This window comes from Phaseolus vulgaris, chromosome 10 (genome assembly GCF_051622355.1).
Source record: "Phaseolus vulgaris cultivar YP4 chromosome 10, ASM5162235v1, whole genome shotgun sequence".
In the NCBI taxonomy this organism is placed as follows: domain Eukaryota; kingdom Viridiplantae; phylum Streptophyta; class Magnoliopsida; order Fabales; family Fabaceae; genus Phaseolus; species Phaseolus vulgaris.
In genome coordinates, this window is record NC_143507.1 from 10,441,537 (window position 1) to 10,455,891 (window position 14,355).

Genomic DNA, 14,355 nt, shown 5'->3' on the forward strand with positions numbered 1-14,355 from the left:
TTCAAAATTGATAAATCAATATTTCATGCTTTTCAACATTTTTCAATTTGTATTTTTTTAAATAAAGTAAAAAAATATAATTTGTATTTGAATTCATTTAAAAAATGGAATATTGTTATTTTCAACTTTGTTAAATAATTAATTTGGGATAATGAATGAACAATCTAAGACGTGCATCCTGTAGTGAACGAATACAACGAAAAATAAAGTAAATTAAGAAAAATTAAGTAATAATTAACAAATACTTAACAATTAACAAACAAAATTAAATATTTGTCTTCGTTTAAAAACAACGACTAGAAAGGTTTAGCCTAAAAGCATAACAAAAAACTTAAAAGACATGTTAACATAAAAAATTGTCCTCAAAACTTGTCATCAACAGCAAAACCCTGATATGAGAAGATGGGTTCCTGCTATCGCATTCAAAGATAATTTTCTGGCCTTAACGAAAAGAATGACGACGACAAAAATTCTTCCAGCCGCTACCAATTTTGATGGTTCTATAAGGAAACCTTCCTTTTAAAACCTTGCATTCAACATCCTTCAATAGTCCTTGAAGCATAACCGTTTTGAATCTACCTTGGCGAAGATATTCAGAAAATCCAGGAAGTATACCCTTCAATAAAATCAAAATAGTAAGTAAACAAAAAGAATACAATATAGTAGTCATGTCAAAAAAATCAATGATAAACTCACCAGAGAACTTGAATTTAAGTCTACCGGAGTCAAATTCATGGAAAAATGGTGAAAGGGACCAATGGTCAACGGTTCCCTCCCTTCAACTTCTTCCAAATAACGATTGAAATAAATTTCAGGGACATCTTCCATATAAACGGTTATATGAAAAGCGTTTTGGCCTACATAACGGAATAAGATAGTGTGATCCCCTTCAAACCCATAAAAATTAGCCAAAATCCACCACCCTGTCATGATTTCTGGCGACAACAAATCTTGGTTATATTCTACTATATGTACATTCCCTGCGCTATCTGCAAGGGTCCACTCTTCACCAAGTTCTTTTTGAAACTCAATAGCAAATGCCCGATCAACATACCCAAGCTAGAAATTTTGAAAAAAAGAAATAAATTAAGCAACTGTAGAAAATGTATAAAAGTAAAAAGTTAAGAAAATACCGACAAAAAATACATACTTCACCGCGGATGTTCATTGAACAAAAAAGACCTCGTGTGTCAAGTTTAACAATTTCTTCAGCAGTGGGCGCCATGGCAGTGAATAATAGAACAACAGAAGTAAGGAAGTGGGAAAGAAAGTAGGACTTTGAATAATAAATGAATGGCTTTAAATCAGGGTTTAAAGAATACAAAAAGGTTACAATATATAATATAATATAACAAATAATGATTACTTGTTGCAGTAAATCTGGAAAGAAGATATTATGATCTTGAAAGTAGTGTATAAAGCACAATACTGTCACAATATATGGGAAAACCAAAATGGGCACAGTATATATTAAAAATTACTATAAAGAAAAGAGAAGCATCCAGAATATAATTAATAACAATAATAATATATGATAATGATTACTTGACAAAGAACAAAGAATACAAACGGTGTCAGTATAAAATAATATATAAAAAAATAAAATTTATCAGAATCTCTTTACTTTAATGTTCGCATAATGATTACTTACTGCAAGAAATATTTAAAAAAACAGCATTGAAAAAATAAATTAATATGTTGAAGGCAGTGTATATCTGAGAAATGTGAAACAGAAGAAGAACTGCAGAAGAAGAACCTTCATATCAAGAAAACTCAAAAAATAATAAGAAACATAACAAAGATTGTGGAAGTAGTTAAATGCATCAAGAAGGCAAAAACAAATTTCACATCCCATAAGCATATAACATTCTTACCATAATCAATATCAACATCAATATGAAAGAGAAGAAAATCAGAATGAAAATCAATATGCATTAAATTAACAATGCAATCAGAATAGCAAGAAACAGAAGAAGAACTGCAGAAGAAGAACCTTCATATCAACAAAACTCAAAAAATAATAAGAAACAGATAATAAAGACTGTGGAAGTAGTTAAATGCATCAAGAAGGCGAAAAGAAATTCACATCCCATAAGCATATAACATTCTTACCATAATCAATATCAAGAGCAATATGAAAGAGAAGAAAATCAGAATGAACATCAATATGAATTAAATTAAAAATGCAATCAAAATAGCAGGAAACAAACCTAGAAATTTTGAACCGAGAAACCTAGAAACAAATAAACAAAAAATGCCTTGGCATAAATATTAGAGGTTACCAATAAATGTTTATGAACATCAATAAGAAAGAGGATAGAATAAAAATGAAAATAACATCGAAAGAGGAGGTAAAAACTCAGTACCTTTTAAGATTAAACCCTCGAAAACCCTAAAATCGAAAAAAGGACAAATCTTCAATCGGTGACTGAATATAACTGTAAAAAGCAGATATCCTTTGATGAAACATGGAATCAGAAGAGATGGAATCAGAAGAGGACACAACAAAAAACTAAAAGAGGAGGTCAAAAACATTACCTTTTACGTGCTTTGTTAATCTTGAGGTTTTCAACCATAAAACCACATACTGAAAAAACAACAGAAAAAACAACAACGTCATTAACGATTAAACCATCGAAAACCCTAGAATGCAAAAAAGGAAAAAAAATTTCAATCGATGAATGAATATATGGTGGATTTGCAACAAACTAAAAATTAACCGTAAAAAGAAAATATCTTTTAATCACAAAACCCTAAAAATAGAACATAGACGTGATAATGAGACGAACAAAAAATAGAAAGCATTACCTGGTCCATGGAGAATGAAGAGAAGAAAACGAAACAAAAATGAAAAAGCGTTGGATACAACACAATATATAGTGAAAAAGAAAGTGTCATTACCATTTCAAATTTCAAAAGAAGGCGCTATTTCTGAAGATGAGAAATGCTGTTTTTAGGCAAAACTACTTTCCAATAGAGCACCTCTTCAGTTTCCGAAATGGTGAAAAGAGTAAAGGAAAAAAAGGAGAGAAGGGGGCAAAAGATGAAGAGGAGTTTAGGGTTTCAGAGAAAAATAGGATGAAAGAGAAAAAGAGTGTTAAAGAAAGAGAACAAAAAGAAAGCGAAATGAGGAAGAATGGGGAAACCAAACGGGAAAGTGTGTTTTAAAACGTGACACGTGTCACATTTTTGTTTGTTCAGGTGTGTTGTGTTGATTGGTTGAAGTTTTACTACTTTTGGTATTAAATCTTTTTAGTTTTTTTTTCAAAATTTTCTGGAGATGACACGTGTTTAAACTTACCCTGAGAGTTCTCTCTATTTGTATTATGTATAGATTTACTGTGTACCGTGTCAAACAATCTTTACTCGAAATTTATATATGAGCTTCTAGAAAGAGGTTGGAACTGTAGAATTTTCCACAACGACGCGGCAACTATTAGAAAAATAAAATGAAAAAACACTCACAGCAACTTCACTTGGCTGGGTTTCTATTTATTCACTGTTTTCTTTCGACTTTCACAACCATTCTTTCTGGTAATACTCTTCTCTCTCTCTCTCAACAACTTTTGCTTTCACCAATGCCTTCTAACGCCATCATCCAATACACCTCTTCTTCTTCATCTCCTGCAACTTACATCTACGACGTCTTTGTCAGCTTTCGCGGTGAAGACACGCGCAACACCTTCACTAGTTTTCTCTTTCAGGCTCTCCGTACAAAAGGCATCAATGTGTTCAAAGATGATGAAGATCTCAAAAAGGGTGAATCCATTGCACCCGAGCTGCTGCAAGCCATTCAAGCCTCTTGACTTTTCATTGTTGTCTTCTCACAGAACTATGCTTCCTCCACTTGGTGCTTGCGTGAACTGGCAGAGATACGTAACTGCGTTGAAAAAGTGTTATTATACCTATATTTTATGATGTTGAACCTTCGGTGGTGCGCAAACAGAGTGGATGTTATGAGAAAGCATTTACAGAATACGAAAAGAGATTGAGAGAAGATGAAGTGAAGATGGAGGAAGTTCAGAGATGGAGACAAGCTCTCACACAAGTCGCCAATATCTCTGGTTGGGATATCCGAAATAAGTGAGTTACCCTCTCTCGTTTCAACATTCATCACAGTTATATATTTATCATGCAGTGAGTTATATATCCCTCAATTTATTTAAGTATACTTGTTTATGAAAATAATTTTTTCAAAGTTAAAATTTATACATTATTGTTTTTTCCTGTAAATGTTAAATTCTCAGGTCACAGTGTGAACAAATCAAAGAAATTGTTCAAAAGATAATAAAAATTTTGGGCCCAAAAATGTCAAGACTTCCAAAGGATGAATTGATTGCGATAGAGTCTCGGGTTGAAGAATTAAAAAATCTTCTATGTTTAGAGCCGGTTAATGATGTTCGAGTTGTTGGAATTAGTGGGATGCATGGCATAGGAAAGACAACTCTTGCTCGGGCATTATATGAAAGAATCTATCATCAATATGATTTTGGTTGTTTTATTGATGATGTAAGCAATATTTATCGAGATTCTGGTTCATTAGGTGTACAAAAGCAGCTAATTTCTCAGTCTCTAAATGAGAAAAGTCTTGAACTTTGTAATGTTATTGATGGAACATATTGGGTGTGGACTAAGTTGCATAATGCAAGAACACTTATAGTTCTTGACAATGTTGATCAAGGTGAACAACTTAAGCTGCTTACAGGAAACAGAGATATACGTACATGCATTAGTGGAGGGAGTAGAATCATTATAATTTCAAGGGATGAACATATATTGAAGACACATGAAGTGAATTATGTTTATCAAGTCCATCCGTTGAGTTGGAAAAATGTTGTGCAGTTGTTTTGTAGAAATGCTTTCAAAGTTAATTATATATTGGACGATTATGAAGAGTTAGCAAGCGAGGTACTTTTTCATGCTCAAGGTCATCCCTTGGCAATTGAAGTAATTGGGTCATCTTTGTCTGGTCGAAATGTCTCACAATGGAAAATTGCATTGGGTAGGCTAAAATATAACAAAGATAGAAATATTATGGATGTTTTACGTATAAGTTTTAATCAGTTGGAAGAAGAAGAAAAAGAAATATTTCTTGATATTGCATGTTTCCTCAACAGTGATCATGAGGGTATGGGTTATTCAAAGGATGAAGCGGAGAAAATTTTGAGCTTCCGTGGATTTGATTACAAAAATGGCATACCAACTCTGATTGAGAAATTTCTAATAACGTGTGAATATGGGTATATTCATATGCATAGGTTGTTGATGGATTTGGGACAGAGTATTGTTAGAGAAAAATCACCTAAGGAACCTCTAAAGTGGAGTAGGTTGTGGGAGTACGAAGATTTTGAGAAATCTATGTTAGACAACGAGGTAAAAATAATTGATTGCGTGTAATTCTTAAATTGCAATTTTTTCTACAATATGAAAATCCTTTGAAAAGTATAACAATGTTATTATTTCTCCATAATGTTGTAGGCAACTGAAAATCTTGAAGTCATATATATTGAATGCAATTTGCTTTCGGGGACTGTGAGGGCAGATGGTCTATAAAAAATTAGACACCTTAACTTGCTTAAACTTGAGGGTGTGAACTTTTCAGGAAGTCTCAATCATCTTTCGAATGAACTAGCATATCTTAATTGGAGAAAATATCCTTTTAAATGTTTGCCTCAAAGTTTTCAGCCGGAAAAACTAGTTGAATTACGCCTTGTTCGGAGCAGTATTAAATGACTATGGAAAGGCACAAAGGTCATGTATCTTAATTTTCTATGTTTTTTAAATAAATTCGTTAAATGACAAACACTGTCTTTAATTTCTTTTTTTCTTTAATTAATTAAAGAAAAACCAAATTTTATTATTAATTTTGTCTTCTATTTGTTAATCAATGTAGTCATTGAACAATTTGAGGTTTGTGAATCTCTCTTACTCTGAAGATTTAGTTGAGATGCCAGATGTTAGAGAAACTCTAAATCTTGAAAAGATAGAACTTGAAAAATGCATAAAGCTCAGAAAAGTCCATCCATCGATCGGTCTTTTGAGAAAGCTTGCTTTTTTGAATTTGAGAATTTGCAAAAACCTCATGAGCTTACCCAATATCATATTGAGCTTGAATTCTCTTGAATATCTGAATGTGTCTGGATGTTCAAAACTGTATAATAATGAGTTATTAGATGAATGAAGGAACACAGAGCATTTGAAGAAGCTTTGTTTAGTTGAAGCTCCTATTCTTTTCCAGTCAACATCCTCTTTCATAAAAAAAAATGTTGTTGCAGCCATTAGTTTTGTTGTTGCCCTCCATTCCTACTTGCCCTTGTTCACTCACTTGTTTGCTTGAACTCGATCTAAGCTTTTGTAACTTAGTTCGAATCCCTGATGCCATTGGGAAGTTAAGGTGCCTTGAACGACTAAATTTGAAGGGAAACAATTTTACTACACTTCCCAACCTCCAGAACCTTTTCAGACTGTATCATTTAAACTTACAACATTGCAAGCCATTCAAACGCTTGCCTGTTCTCCCTTCGCAAACCGACTTACCTTCAACTTTACAAGTTTCGACTCTCTTATATCACAGAATATCAGTTAGGATTACTAATTTACGATTGTCCAGAATTAGTTGTGAGTGAAGACTGTAGTAGCAGGATTTTTTCGTGGGTGATACAAATTTTTCAGGTGAGTATGCTTATTCCTTGCTCTTCCCTTCTTTTAATCTTTTTTTTTTCGAAAAACAACAACTAATGCATAAGTTTGTAGTCTTACGAGGCGAGGTGCTCAAGAAACACGGATAGTCCTAATTTATGTCCAAGTGCCGGAAGTGTTATCCCGGGAAGTGAAATACCGAGGTGGTTCAACAATCAGTTTGTGAGCATGGACAATTCAATAAGGATTGATGCCTCACCTATTATGCATGTCAATAATTGGATTGGTGTTGTGTGTTGTGCAATATTCCACATTGGCATTGAAAAGGACATCACTGGTAATGGATCCATAAAAGATAATCCTAGAATTCCTCCAGTCGATTTGAGAAGAGATCTAGTCATTGCCAAGTCAGATCATATGTGGCTATTTTATTTGTCTCTCCAAGAGTTTCATAGACTATGTTATAATTGCAGATGGTACACAACTTATAAAGGTGTTACTACAGTGAAATTTTCAAAACTGATGGCGAACTGGACTAAAATTTGGAAGAAAGAAAACCAATATGTTAAGGTATATCTGAATAAATATGGGTATCGTTGGGTATATGAGCAAGATCGAAAACTACCAAACTCAGGTACTTAATATTACTATACAGATTCGTTTTATTTTTGTTTTCTTATTTCGTGTCTTACAAATGCATATGAGATTTTGATCCACAAAGTTATTGTCCTGTGCTGCAACATGCGAGAGAGTTACTAATTTCACTATTTAAAAAAAGCTCAAATACCAACAAAGTCTATTTTAGTAATAAGATTCCAAAGAAAACCAACCAAAAATACTCTTTAAGATATTATAGTTGTGCCATGCTGAGTGTGGAGCCTTTCCATGTTTGCTTTTCCTAGCTTCCTAGACTAATCAATATGCTACACAAATTGTTGATGTTCAAGTTCATGATCAAGAAAGTTAGCATTGGTGATGTTGCAGTTCTCGTGGCAATCAAAGAGGTAATTAATGTGATACGGACATTTCAGATATTTGTAGTCTGGCCTAAAGATCTTGTGAGACCTATTATAGAAGTTCGGTAAGAAAATTATTTGTAATTATTAATTTTTATTTATGTATAAATAAATTTGTAGATGTAAGTTAATGAAAATGTTGTTTATTGTGTAGCTAAAGTGATAAAAAAAATTCATCAAAGAAATGAGCAATTTACTGATAATCCTATAGTTGCATTATCAAAGATTGTTATAATCATACATAGAAATCCAGTGGTGGTTCCGTGGGATGCTATAGTTTCTTCAGGAACAATGACATCCCATTATATTCATGAGTAAGTACAATTTTTAAGTCATCAATTATTAGTACTTCATCATTTATAGCTATAGTAATAATTGTTTTCAATGCAAACATCACTAACAATTACTTTTAATATCCCTAACTGATCACACTATTGCATGGTTCTGCTCATTGCACCATAAGTCACCTGCATATCTAAAAAAAAAGTGAATTGGTAATTAGTAACAACTTATGTATGTACATTACTTAAGCATCCCTTAACTAGTGTTTTTCTTATTATTATTTCCCACACTAGATATAAGTTTTTGAAGGATCGACCAACTGCAAGGTCCTAGAAGCTGACATGGTTGCATCTTGAGGTTATTAGTAATTTCATTAAATACTTTTATTGCTTGTTTTGTTTGTAAAATAAATATCTTAATTAGGTTGGTAATATTCAATTGTAGTGTAATAAACAAATAGGAGAGTTAGAGTGTGGCTATTATGTAATGCAATGGATGGAAATCATTGTACATGCCGATGTCGGATAAGGTTGAGACCAGGTAATCATGTTTAACTAATTCTTTATGATACAAACTATATCTAGTTTATGGACTAATTTCAACTTATTGTGTGATGCAGTATTTTATGGACGTACAACTGTTCGATTCTAAATCCATTGATTATGTGAGACAAACACTCAACTTGCACAACACTCTAGGATAAATGTTCTTAGAGTTGTGTTCATATTATGTATTTTACTGCTTATGGTTTTAGTTTTACAAAGTTTTGACAATTTAAATATTTATTTATAATTTCTTTTGACATTGTTAATTTTTTATTATTTTATGAGCATTTATATGTTTTTAAACGATATTCTTGAATCTGGTTGGTGGTTTAATGAATACAAATAGATAAAGAGAGGAAACTAGAACAAGCCCAAGTGAACTAAAAATGCACAAAATATAATAATGGTTCACATCACAACTGCTGTCAATTTTGACCCAAAAACGATGACAATTCATACCAGAACGTCGTTTTTGTAGTGAACGGTAAGTTTTGTCCATATCAACAGAATATGACGGTGATTTAGATGTAATTGTCGTCAATTTTTTAAGCTAAATGACGATGAGTTGAATTTAACGTATCATTTTTATTTTTGGATTGAAAATATCACCCTTTATATATATATATATATTTTGGAATATATTTTCATATTTGAAAATACATTATAGAGTGCACATTTTAAAATAAATTTTGAGATTAAAAATAAATTCTGGAGTATACATTCCAAAATGTATTCATACATTATAAAATTGCACATTCCAGAGAATATATTACTAAAATGTGTACGACCTTGATCCTGCCGGTTGACTCGAGTGCAAGAGTCTTGCCACGTCAAAGGTATCTTCTCTCGATCAGCTTCGCACCACGCTAGTCTTCGATCTTCACGTCTCAATTCTTCGCGAGAACCTGAAGAAAACAAAGACACAAAATGGCGTCGCTGCGGCCGATCGCGCTCCGACGCTCAAGTCAGTGACTGAATCACCAAATACTAAGAGAGAAAAGCTAAACTCAAGGAACCGTGCAAGTGCTCTCTCAGCGTACTCAAGTGTTCTCAAAAGCGTAAAGAAGAGTTCTAAACGCGCGTACCTCAGAAGTTCGTTAGAGTTCCTTATATACCTGGGCACTTTCTCTCTCCTGACGGTTACACCTCTGGACACGTGGCTCGCATCCAGCTGTACACGTGTCACCATCTGGAGCCACCTTCTACTTGAGCGTCACCTCTACTCTTCAAGCTATTCGACTAAGTTACCCATGCGAGGAGTAACTACAGCTTCCTTGGAGCGCGATCTCTTCTAAGTGGCGAGTACGGGGTGTCACCATGCACACCTTCTCTGTGGTCTCGCATGCCGCTATCACGATCTGCTTCACTTGCACATCGTGCATGTTCTGGTAAACTGTTCCCTTGCCTCGACCTCTGACTAGGGAATGATCATCTGATAACTTCATCCTTCGTGCTCGTACTTCATGAAAGCTTTAAGCAAGCCTTCTTGGTCTTTCGGTGATGTGCCCCTTTCGGCGGTCTCTCACCACTTGGTCGCCTAAAACTCACATACGGCGACTATGACGCGAGCCTGGTGACCGCCGGTTAAACACACCAGAGATCGGAGAACGCCAAGCTAACAATTGGCGACTACACAAACTTCCCGATGTGCTTCCCTTCTGTCAGCCAAGTGTTCCGCTCAACACGCCTATATTATCGCTTGCTGCCACGTCATTACTTCCGACTACCTGATCGGTACACAAGCCCCCCAGTCTTAAGCTGAGACTTGACCAGCGAAAAAACTAAGAGGTCACGTCATCGTCGATCTACGTGGCACTGGTGCAGATTTACGTACGTCCGTACCCTCTGCTTTTCTGACGCTCCACCAACCTCTTTTTCCATCACTCAACACGTGGTTTCATCAACGGTCGTCTTCAACTGTCGTTTGCGCTTCCGAAAACGTTCGAAAAACCCTTAAACCCTTTGCGCTTCCACTGTTCCATGATCTTTATTCACTCTCAAGCGTTCTAAGTATTTTCTCTGCGAACCACGAAGCTTCTCGTCACTCTCAATCTCCAACTTTCTTCAACGCTCATCCGATCACAAAAAGGTAACCCTTTTACTCCTTCTATGGATATTTGCTGCATTTTAATCGGTTTGCATCATCCATTATCTGTCTGAAGCATACGTTGTGGACTGTTTTTTCCTTTTCTCATTTTCTCGTAACTTAGGGCTTCGTCCTTCATAACGTTTATCCCAGCGAACCCTTATTCGTTCGCTCTGTCTTCTCCGTCCTCAATCGAGTCGTTCTCTGTATCGTCATTTCATCCCTTTCTCTTTCCTTTGCAGTTCCTGCGATGGCTCACACGAAGTCCACCGCGAACCCTCCTCCTTCATCGCGAAACCCTCCACCCCAAGCGCGTAGGGTTGCCCCTGGGGCAAATCCTCCACTAGCGCGCAATCCATCACGAGCCTCTGGTGCTCCTTCTAATCAGGCTGAGAGGCCTACTTCTTCTCATGCCAATCCTACTCAGGCAACTCCGCCGGTCGCCGGAGGAGCCTCCCTACCTCCACAAGACTACAAGGAACTCTACCCTTGGGCCGCCCCAACTTTGCTAAAAGAGACCTCCTCAATAAACACCGAGTTGGGCGTGCACCGACTGCGAAAAGGAGACCAATCCGACCTCTCCTTCCACAAAGAGCACGATAGCAAAATGACCGTGCTGCCCTGCCTCCCCGGGGAACCGATCTGTGCGGATAATAAGGGGAACAACGGCGAGTTGTTCTGCTTTATCTACACGACATTCTTCAAGAAAGTGAAGCTTAGGCTTCCTTTTACCCGCTTCGAGAGAGAGCTACTGACCGAGCTCAACGTCGCCCCTGCCCAGCTTCATCCCAACAGCTGGGCGTTCGTGAGGGCGTTCCAAATCATCTGCGCACACCTGGGGCTGCCGGCTTCAGTGGATGTCTTTCTTTTCCTGTTCGAGGCCAAGAATCCCGGAGATCGCCTCTGGATTAGCTTGAACGGGATTGCTGGGAGGTCAATCCTCTCGATCTTCCAGCAATCTTACAAAGACTGGAAGGGGAAGTTCGTCAAGGTGTGCCAAAACGACCAAGACCCTTCCCTGCTCGACGGCTTCCCCTTGTACTGGGTACACAAGGGGAACAAAGACTCTAAAGAAAGCTTCAGGAGGGCAAGGAGTCCTGACAATATGGGGGAGTTAGACAAAGATCTCTGCCTCTTCTGGAAGAGTGTGGCTGCTGCCAACATCACCCTCCCCACCGCCTCCATAATCACCTTCGAGTTCCTTGAGGACCAACTCGAAGCTCACATAGGTTAGCTCCTGCCCCAGCACCAAGTCTTTCACTTCGAGTTAACATTAACTTAGCGTCTTCACCACTATATTTTGGCATTTCATTATTCTGTGTTGACTCCGATCTTTCATCCATGTATTGCTTGTGTTGTCTCTGCATAAATATGCTTGTGTGTTTTGCTTCTGCCTTGGTTGCTCATCTGTTCTTTATCTTGCGCAGATAATATGTTGGGCAAAGGGAAATTGGCAGAACTAAGGGCGATCAACTGGTCTCATAAACTCGCGGTGGGCTCCCAAACTGTGCCCAACTCAGTGGTGGAGATCGCCGCTGCTCAAGGCAAGACTCCTCCCCGAGGTGCAACCTCTTCCGGGGTACTACCCGCCCCTCAAAGGAAAAAGCTGATCTTGAGGAAACCAAAAAGGAAAGTTCCTCAAGTGGTGCAAGAAGAAGAAGAGGATGAAGAAACCACCGAGGATGGCCTTGTTACCAAGAGGACAAGGGTGGCCCCCTCTTCACCACCTGCAATCCAAACACCAACACCGCCCTCACCTCCAGCTCTTCTACCACCAGTCCAAGCGACGCCCCTAGCCGCCGCGCCCCCAGTGGTCAAGAGCAGCGACCCAAACTTCATAGAGAACCCTCCAAGCGCCTCCACGCCATTCGTATCTGCTGGAGAAGGTCCTCCTTCAACCACCTCTATTGCTGGGGCCGCACCAGGAGGAGATGAGGGTGCTCACAACTCGCCAATACTCATAACAGAATCTCCGACCTCACCACCACGCCAAGAAGCCCCCCTTGCCCTTCAAACTCAAGAGGGTGGTGGTGAAAGTCAGCACCAAGCTCCTCCAGCACCTCCACTAGCATCAACCTCAAGCCTCCCAACCTCCTTCGAAGAGATCTTGGGGCCCTTCACAGCTAAACTGAAGATGATGGCGGAGGATCTTCCCTCTATAGTATCAAAAGTTGTGGAGGACGCACTCAAGAAACTCCAAGATGAGAACTCCGCACTGAAGAAGTCGAATCTGATTACAAGGGCTGAGGCTGAAAAACTCTCGTGCAACCTGCTGATGACCGAGTTGGAGCACTCAAGGCTGGAGGACGCCATGGATGTTGAGCTAAGGAGCACGCGCAAGGAGGCCTCTGAACTGCGCCAGAAACTGCACCTCCAAGTCCAAGAGAAGATCGACTTGGAAAGCAAGCTTGTCCCCTACAGGCTCAAGGTGGTGGACTTGGAGGCTGCAAAGAAAGCGGATGCGACCAAGGTGGAAAACCTTGAAAAAAGGTCGACGGATCGGGAGGTGCTCCTTGGGAAGGTTGAAAAGGAGAGGGACGACGCCATTGCTGAGCTCGCCAAAGCTCGAGAGGAGGCCGCAAAGATTGCTGCAGAGTTGGCCCAGGCTCGGGACGAGGGCAAAAAGGCTGTTGAAGACCTAGCTCGAGCTTGTGAGGAAAAGAGCTGAAGAAACAAGCACAAGAGCTCGAGCAAAGCACCGCCCAAGTCCTCACCGCCGGGTTCGACGCCGCTCTGGAGCAGGTTGCATGCCAATACCCCGAGCTCGACCTCTCTATGGTGTCAATTTGCAACGAGGTGGTGGATGGGAAGATCGTACCCTCTGAAGACTAGCTGCCTTCCTCCATCACCTTTCCTTTTGTAAGAACTTTATATGTAATTCTTCTGCTTATGTACTTGATCACATTCGTGTTCAAACTTGAACAACCACTTTTGTATAACTTTTAATGCTGAAAAGTTGTTTTCTAATACTTCTCTTTTAAATGCTTCTTACTTTTACTTGCTTTCACACACTGCTTCAAACTTGAATAAACTGTTAACTTCATAACAATTTATCAAACGGTTAACTCAAAGTAGAACTTGAGCAACTATTAACTTTCAAGCGATGACATTTAATATAACTTGTGAACTTAAGGCAACAAACTTTAACATAAGTTACTTACTACGCAGCAGGTTTTAACTTAAACTAGTATCACAATACAGTTTACCTGATCTGCCCAGCAAAGTGAGCCCATATTCCTGTCATCACCTGGAATTCTTCTGATCGTCGTAGGGTTTTGGCGATGTGAACTCTCTTGCCTTCATAACTTGACCATTGTTCCCTCATCTGGGAGGTAGAGGCGCCTTTCGGATCCTTCTCTACCTCCCTGAGTTTCAGAGCAATGAGCTGGATAGTGAGGTGTTCTCTTTGAACCTACCTTACCTATCTTTTTAACTTCTTTCACCCTTCACGCCGTACCTGAACTCGTTCAAGACGAGAAGGATTTTATCTGTCTTCGCATCGCCTACAAGCGTGGAAGCTTTCTCTGGTCTTACTGGGTCAATATTGATGTTTCACTTAAAGGGGGGAAGGCATTTCCTTCCTTCCCCACCGTTTAAGGTCACGAACACCCCTGACTTTTCAGTTCATCTTGCCTGAACTCACTCTGAGGTGAGAAGGACTTTTCCTGGTGCCTCAACTTGCCCAGGGTGTACATCTCCTCCCTCCTGGATGTACTGAGGACTTTTAATCTTGCCTTTATCTGCTGGTGCAGAGAGGTCTTTCAATCTATTCTTGCCTGCACTCGCT

The 14,355-nt window shown here is 38.4% G+C and overlaps 1 pseudogene across 1 annotated transcript; it reads left to right on the top strand.

Moving 5' to 3' along the window:
• Window positions 1-3,523: 3,523 nt before the first annotated feature.
• On the top strand, window positions 3,524-7,665 carry LOC137819314 (disease resistance protein Roq1-like; annotated as a pseudogene). The gene is made up of 6 exons (XR_016516152.1): window positions 3,524-4,083; window positions 4,248-5,393; window positions 5,559-5,751; window positions 5,894-6,714; window positions 6,763-7,273; window positions 7,542-7,665. The product of XR_016516152.1 is annotated as a disease resistance protein Roq1-like (transcript).
• Window positions 7,666-14,355: the final 6,690 nt, after the last annotated feature.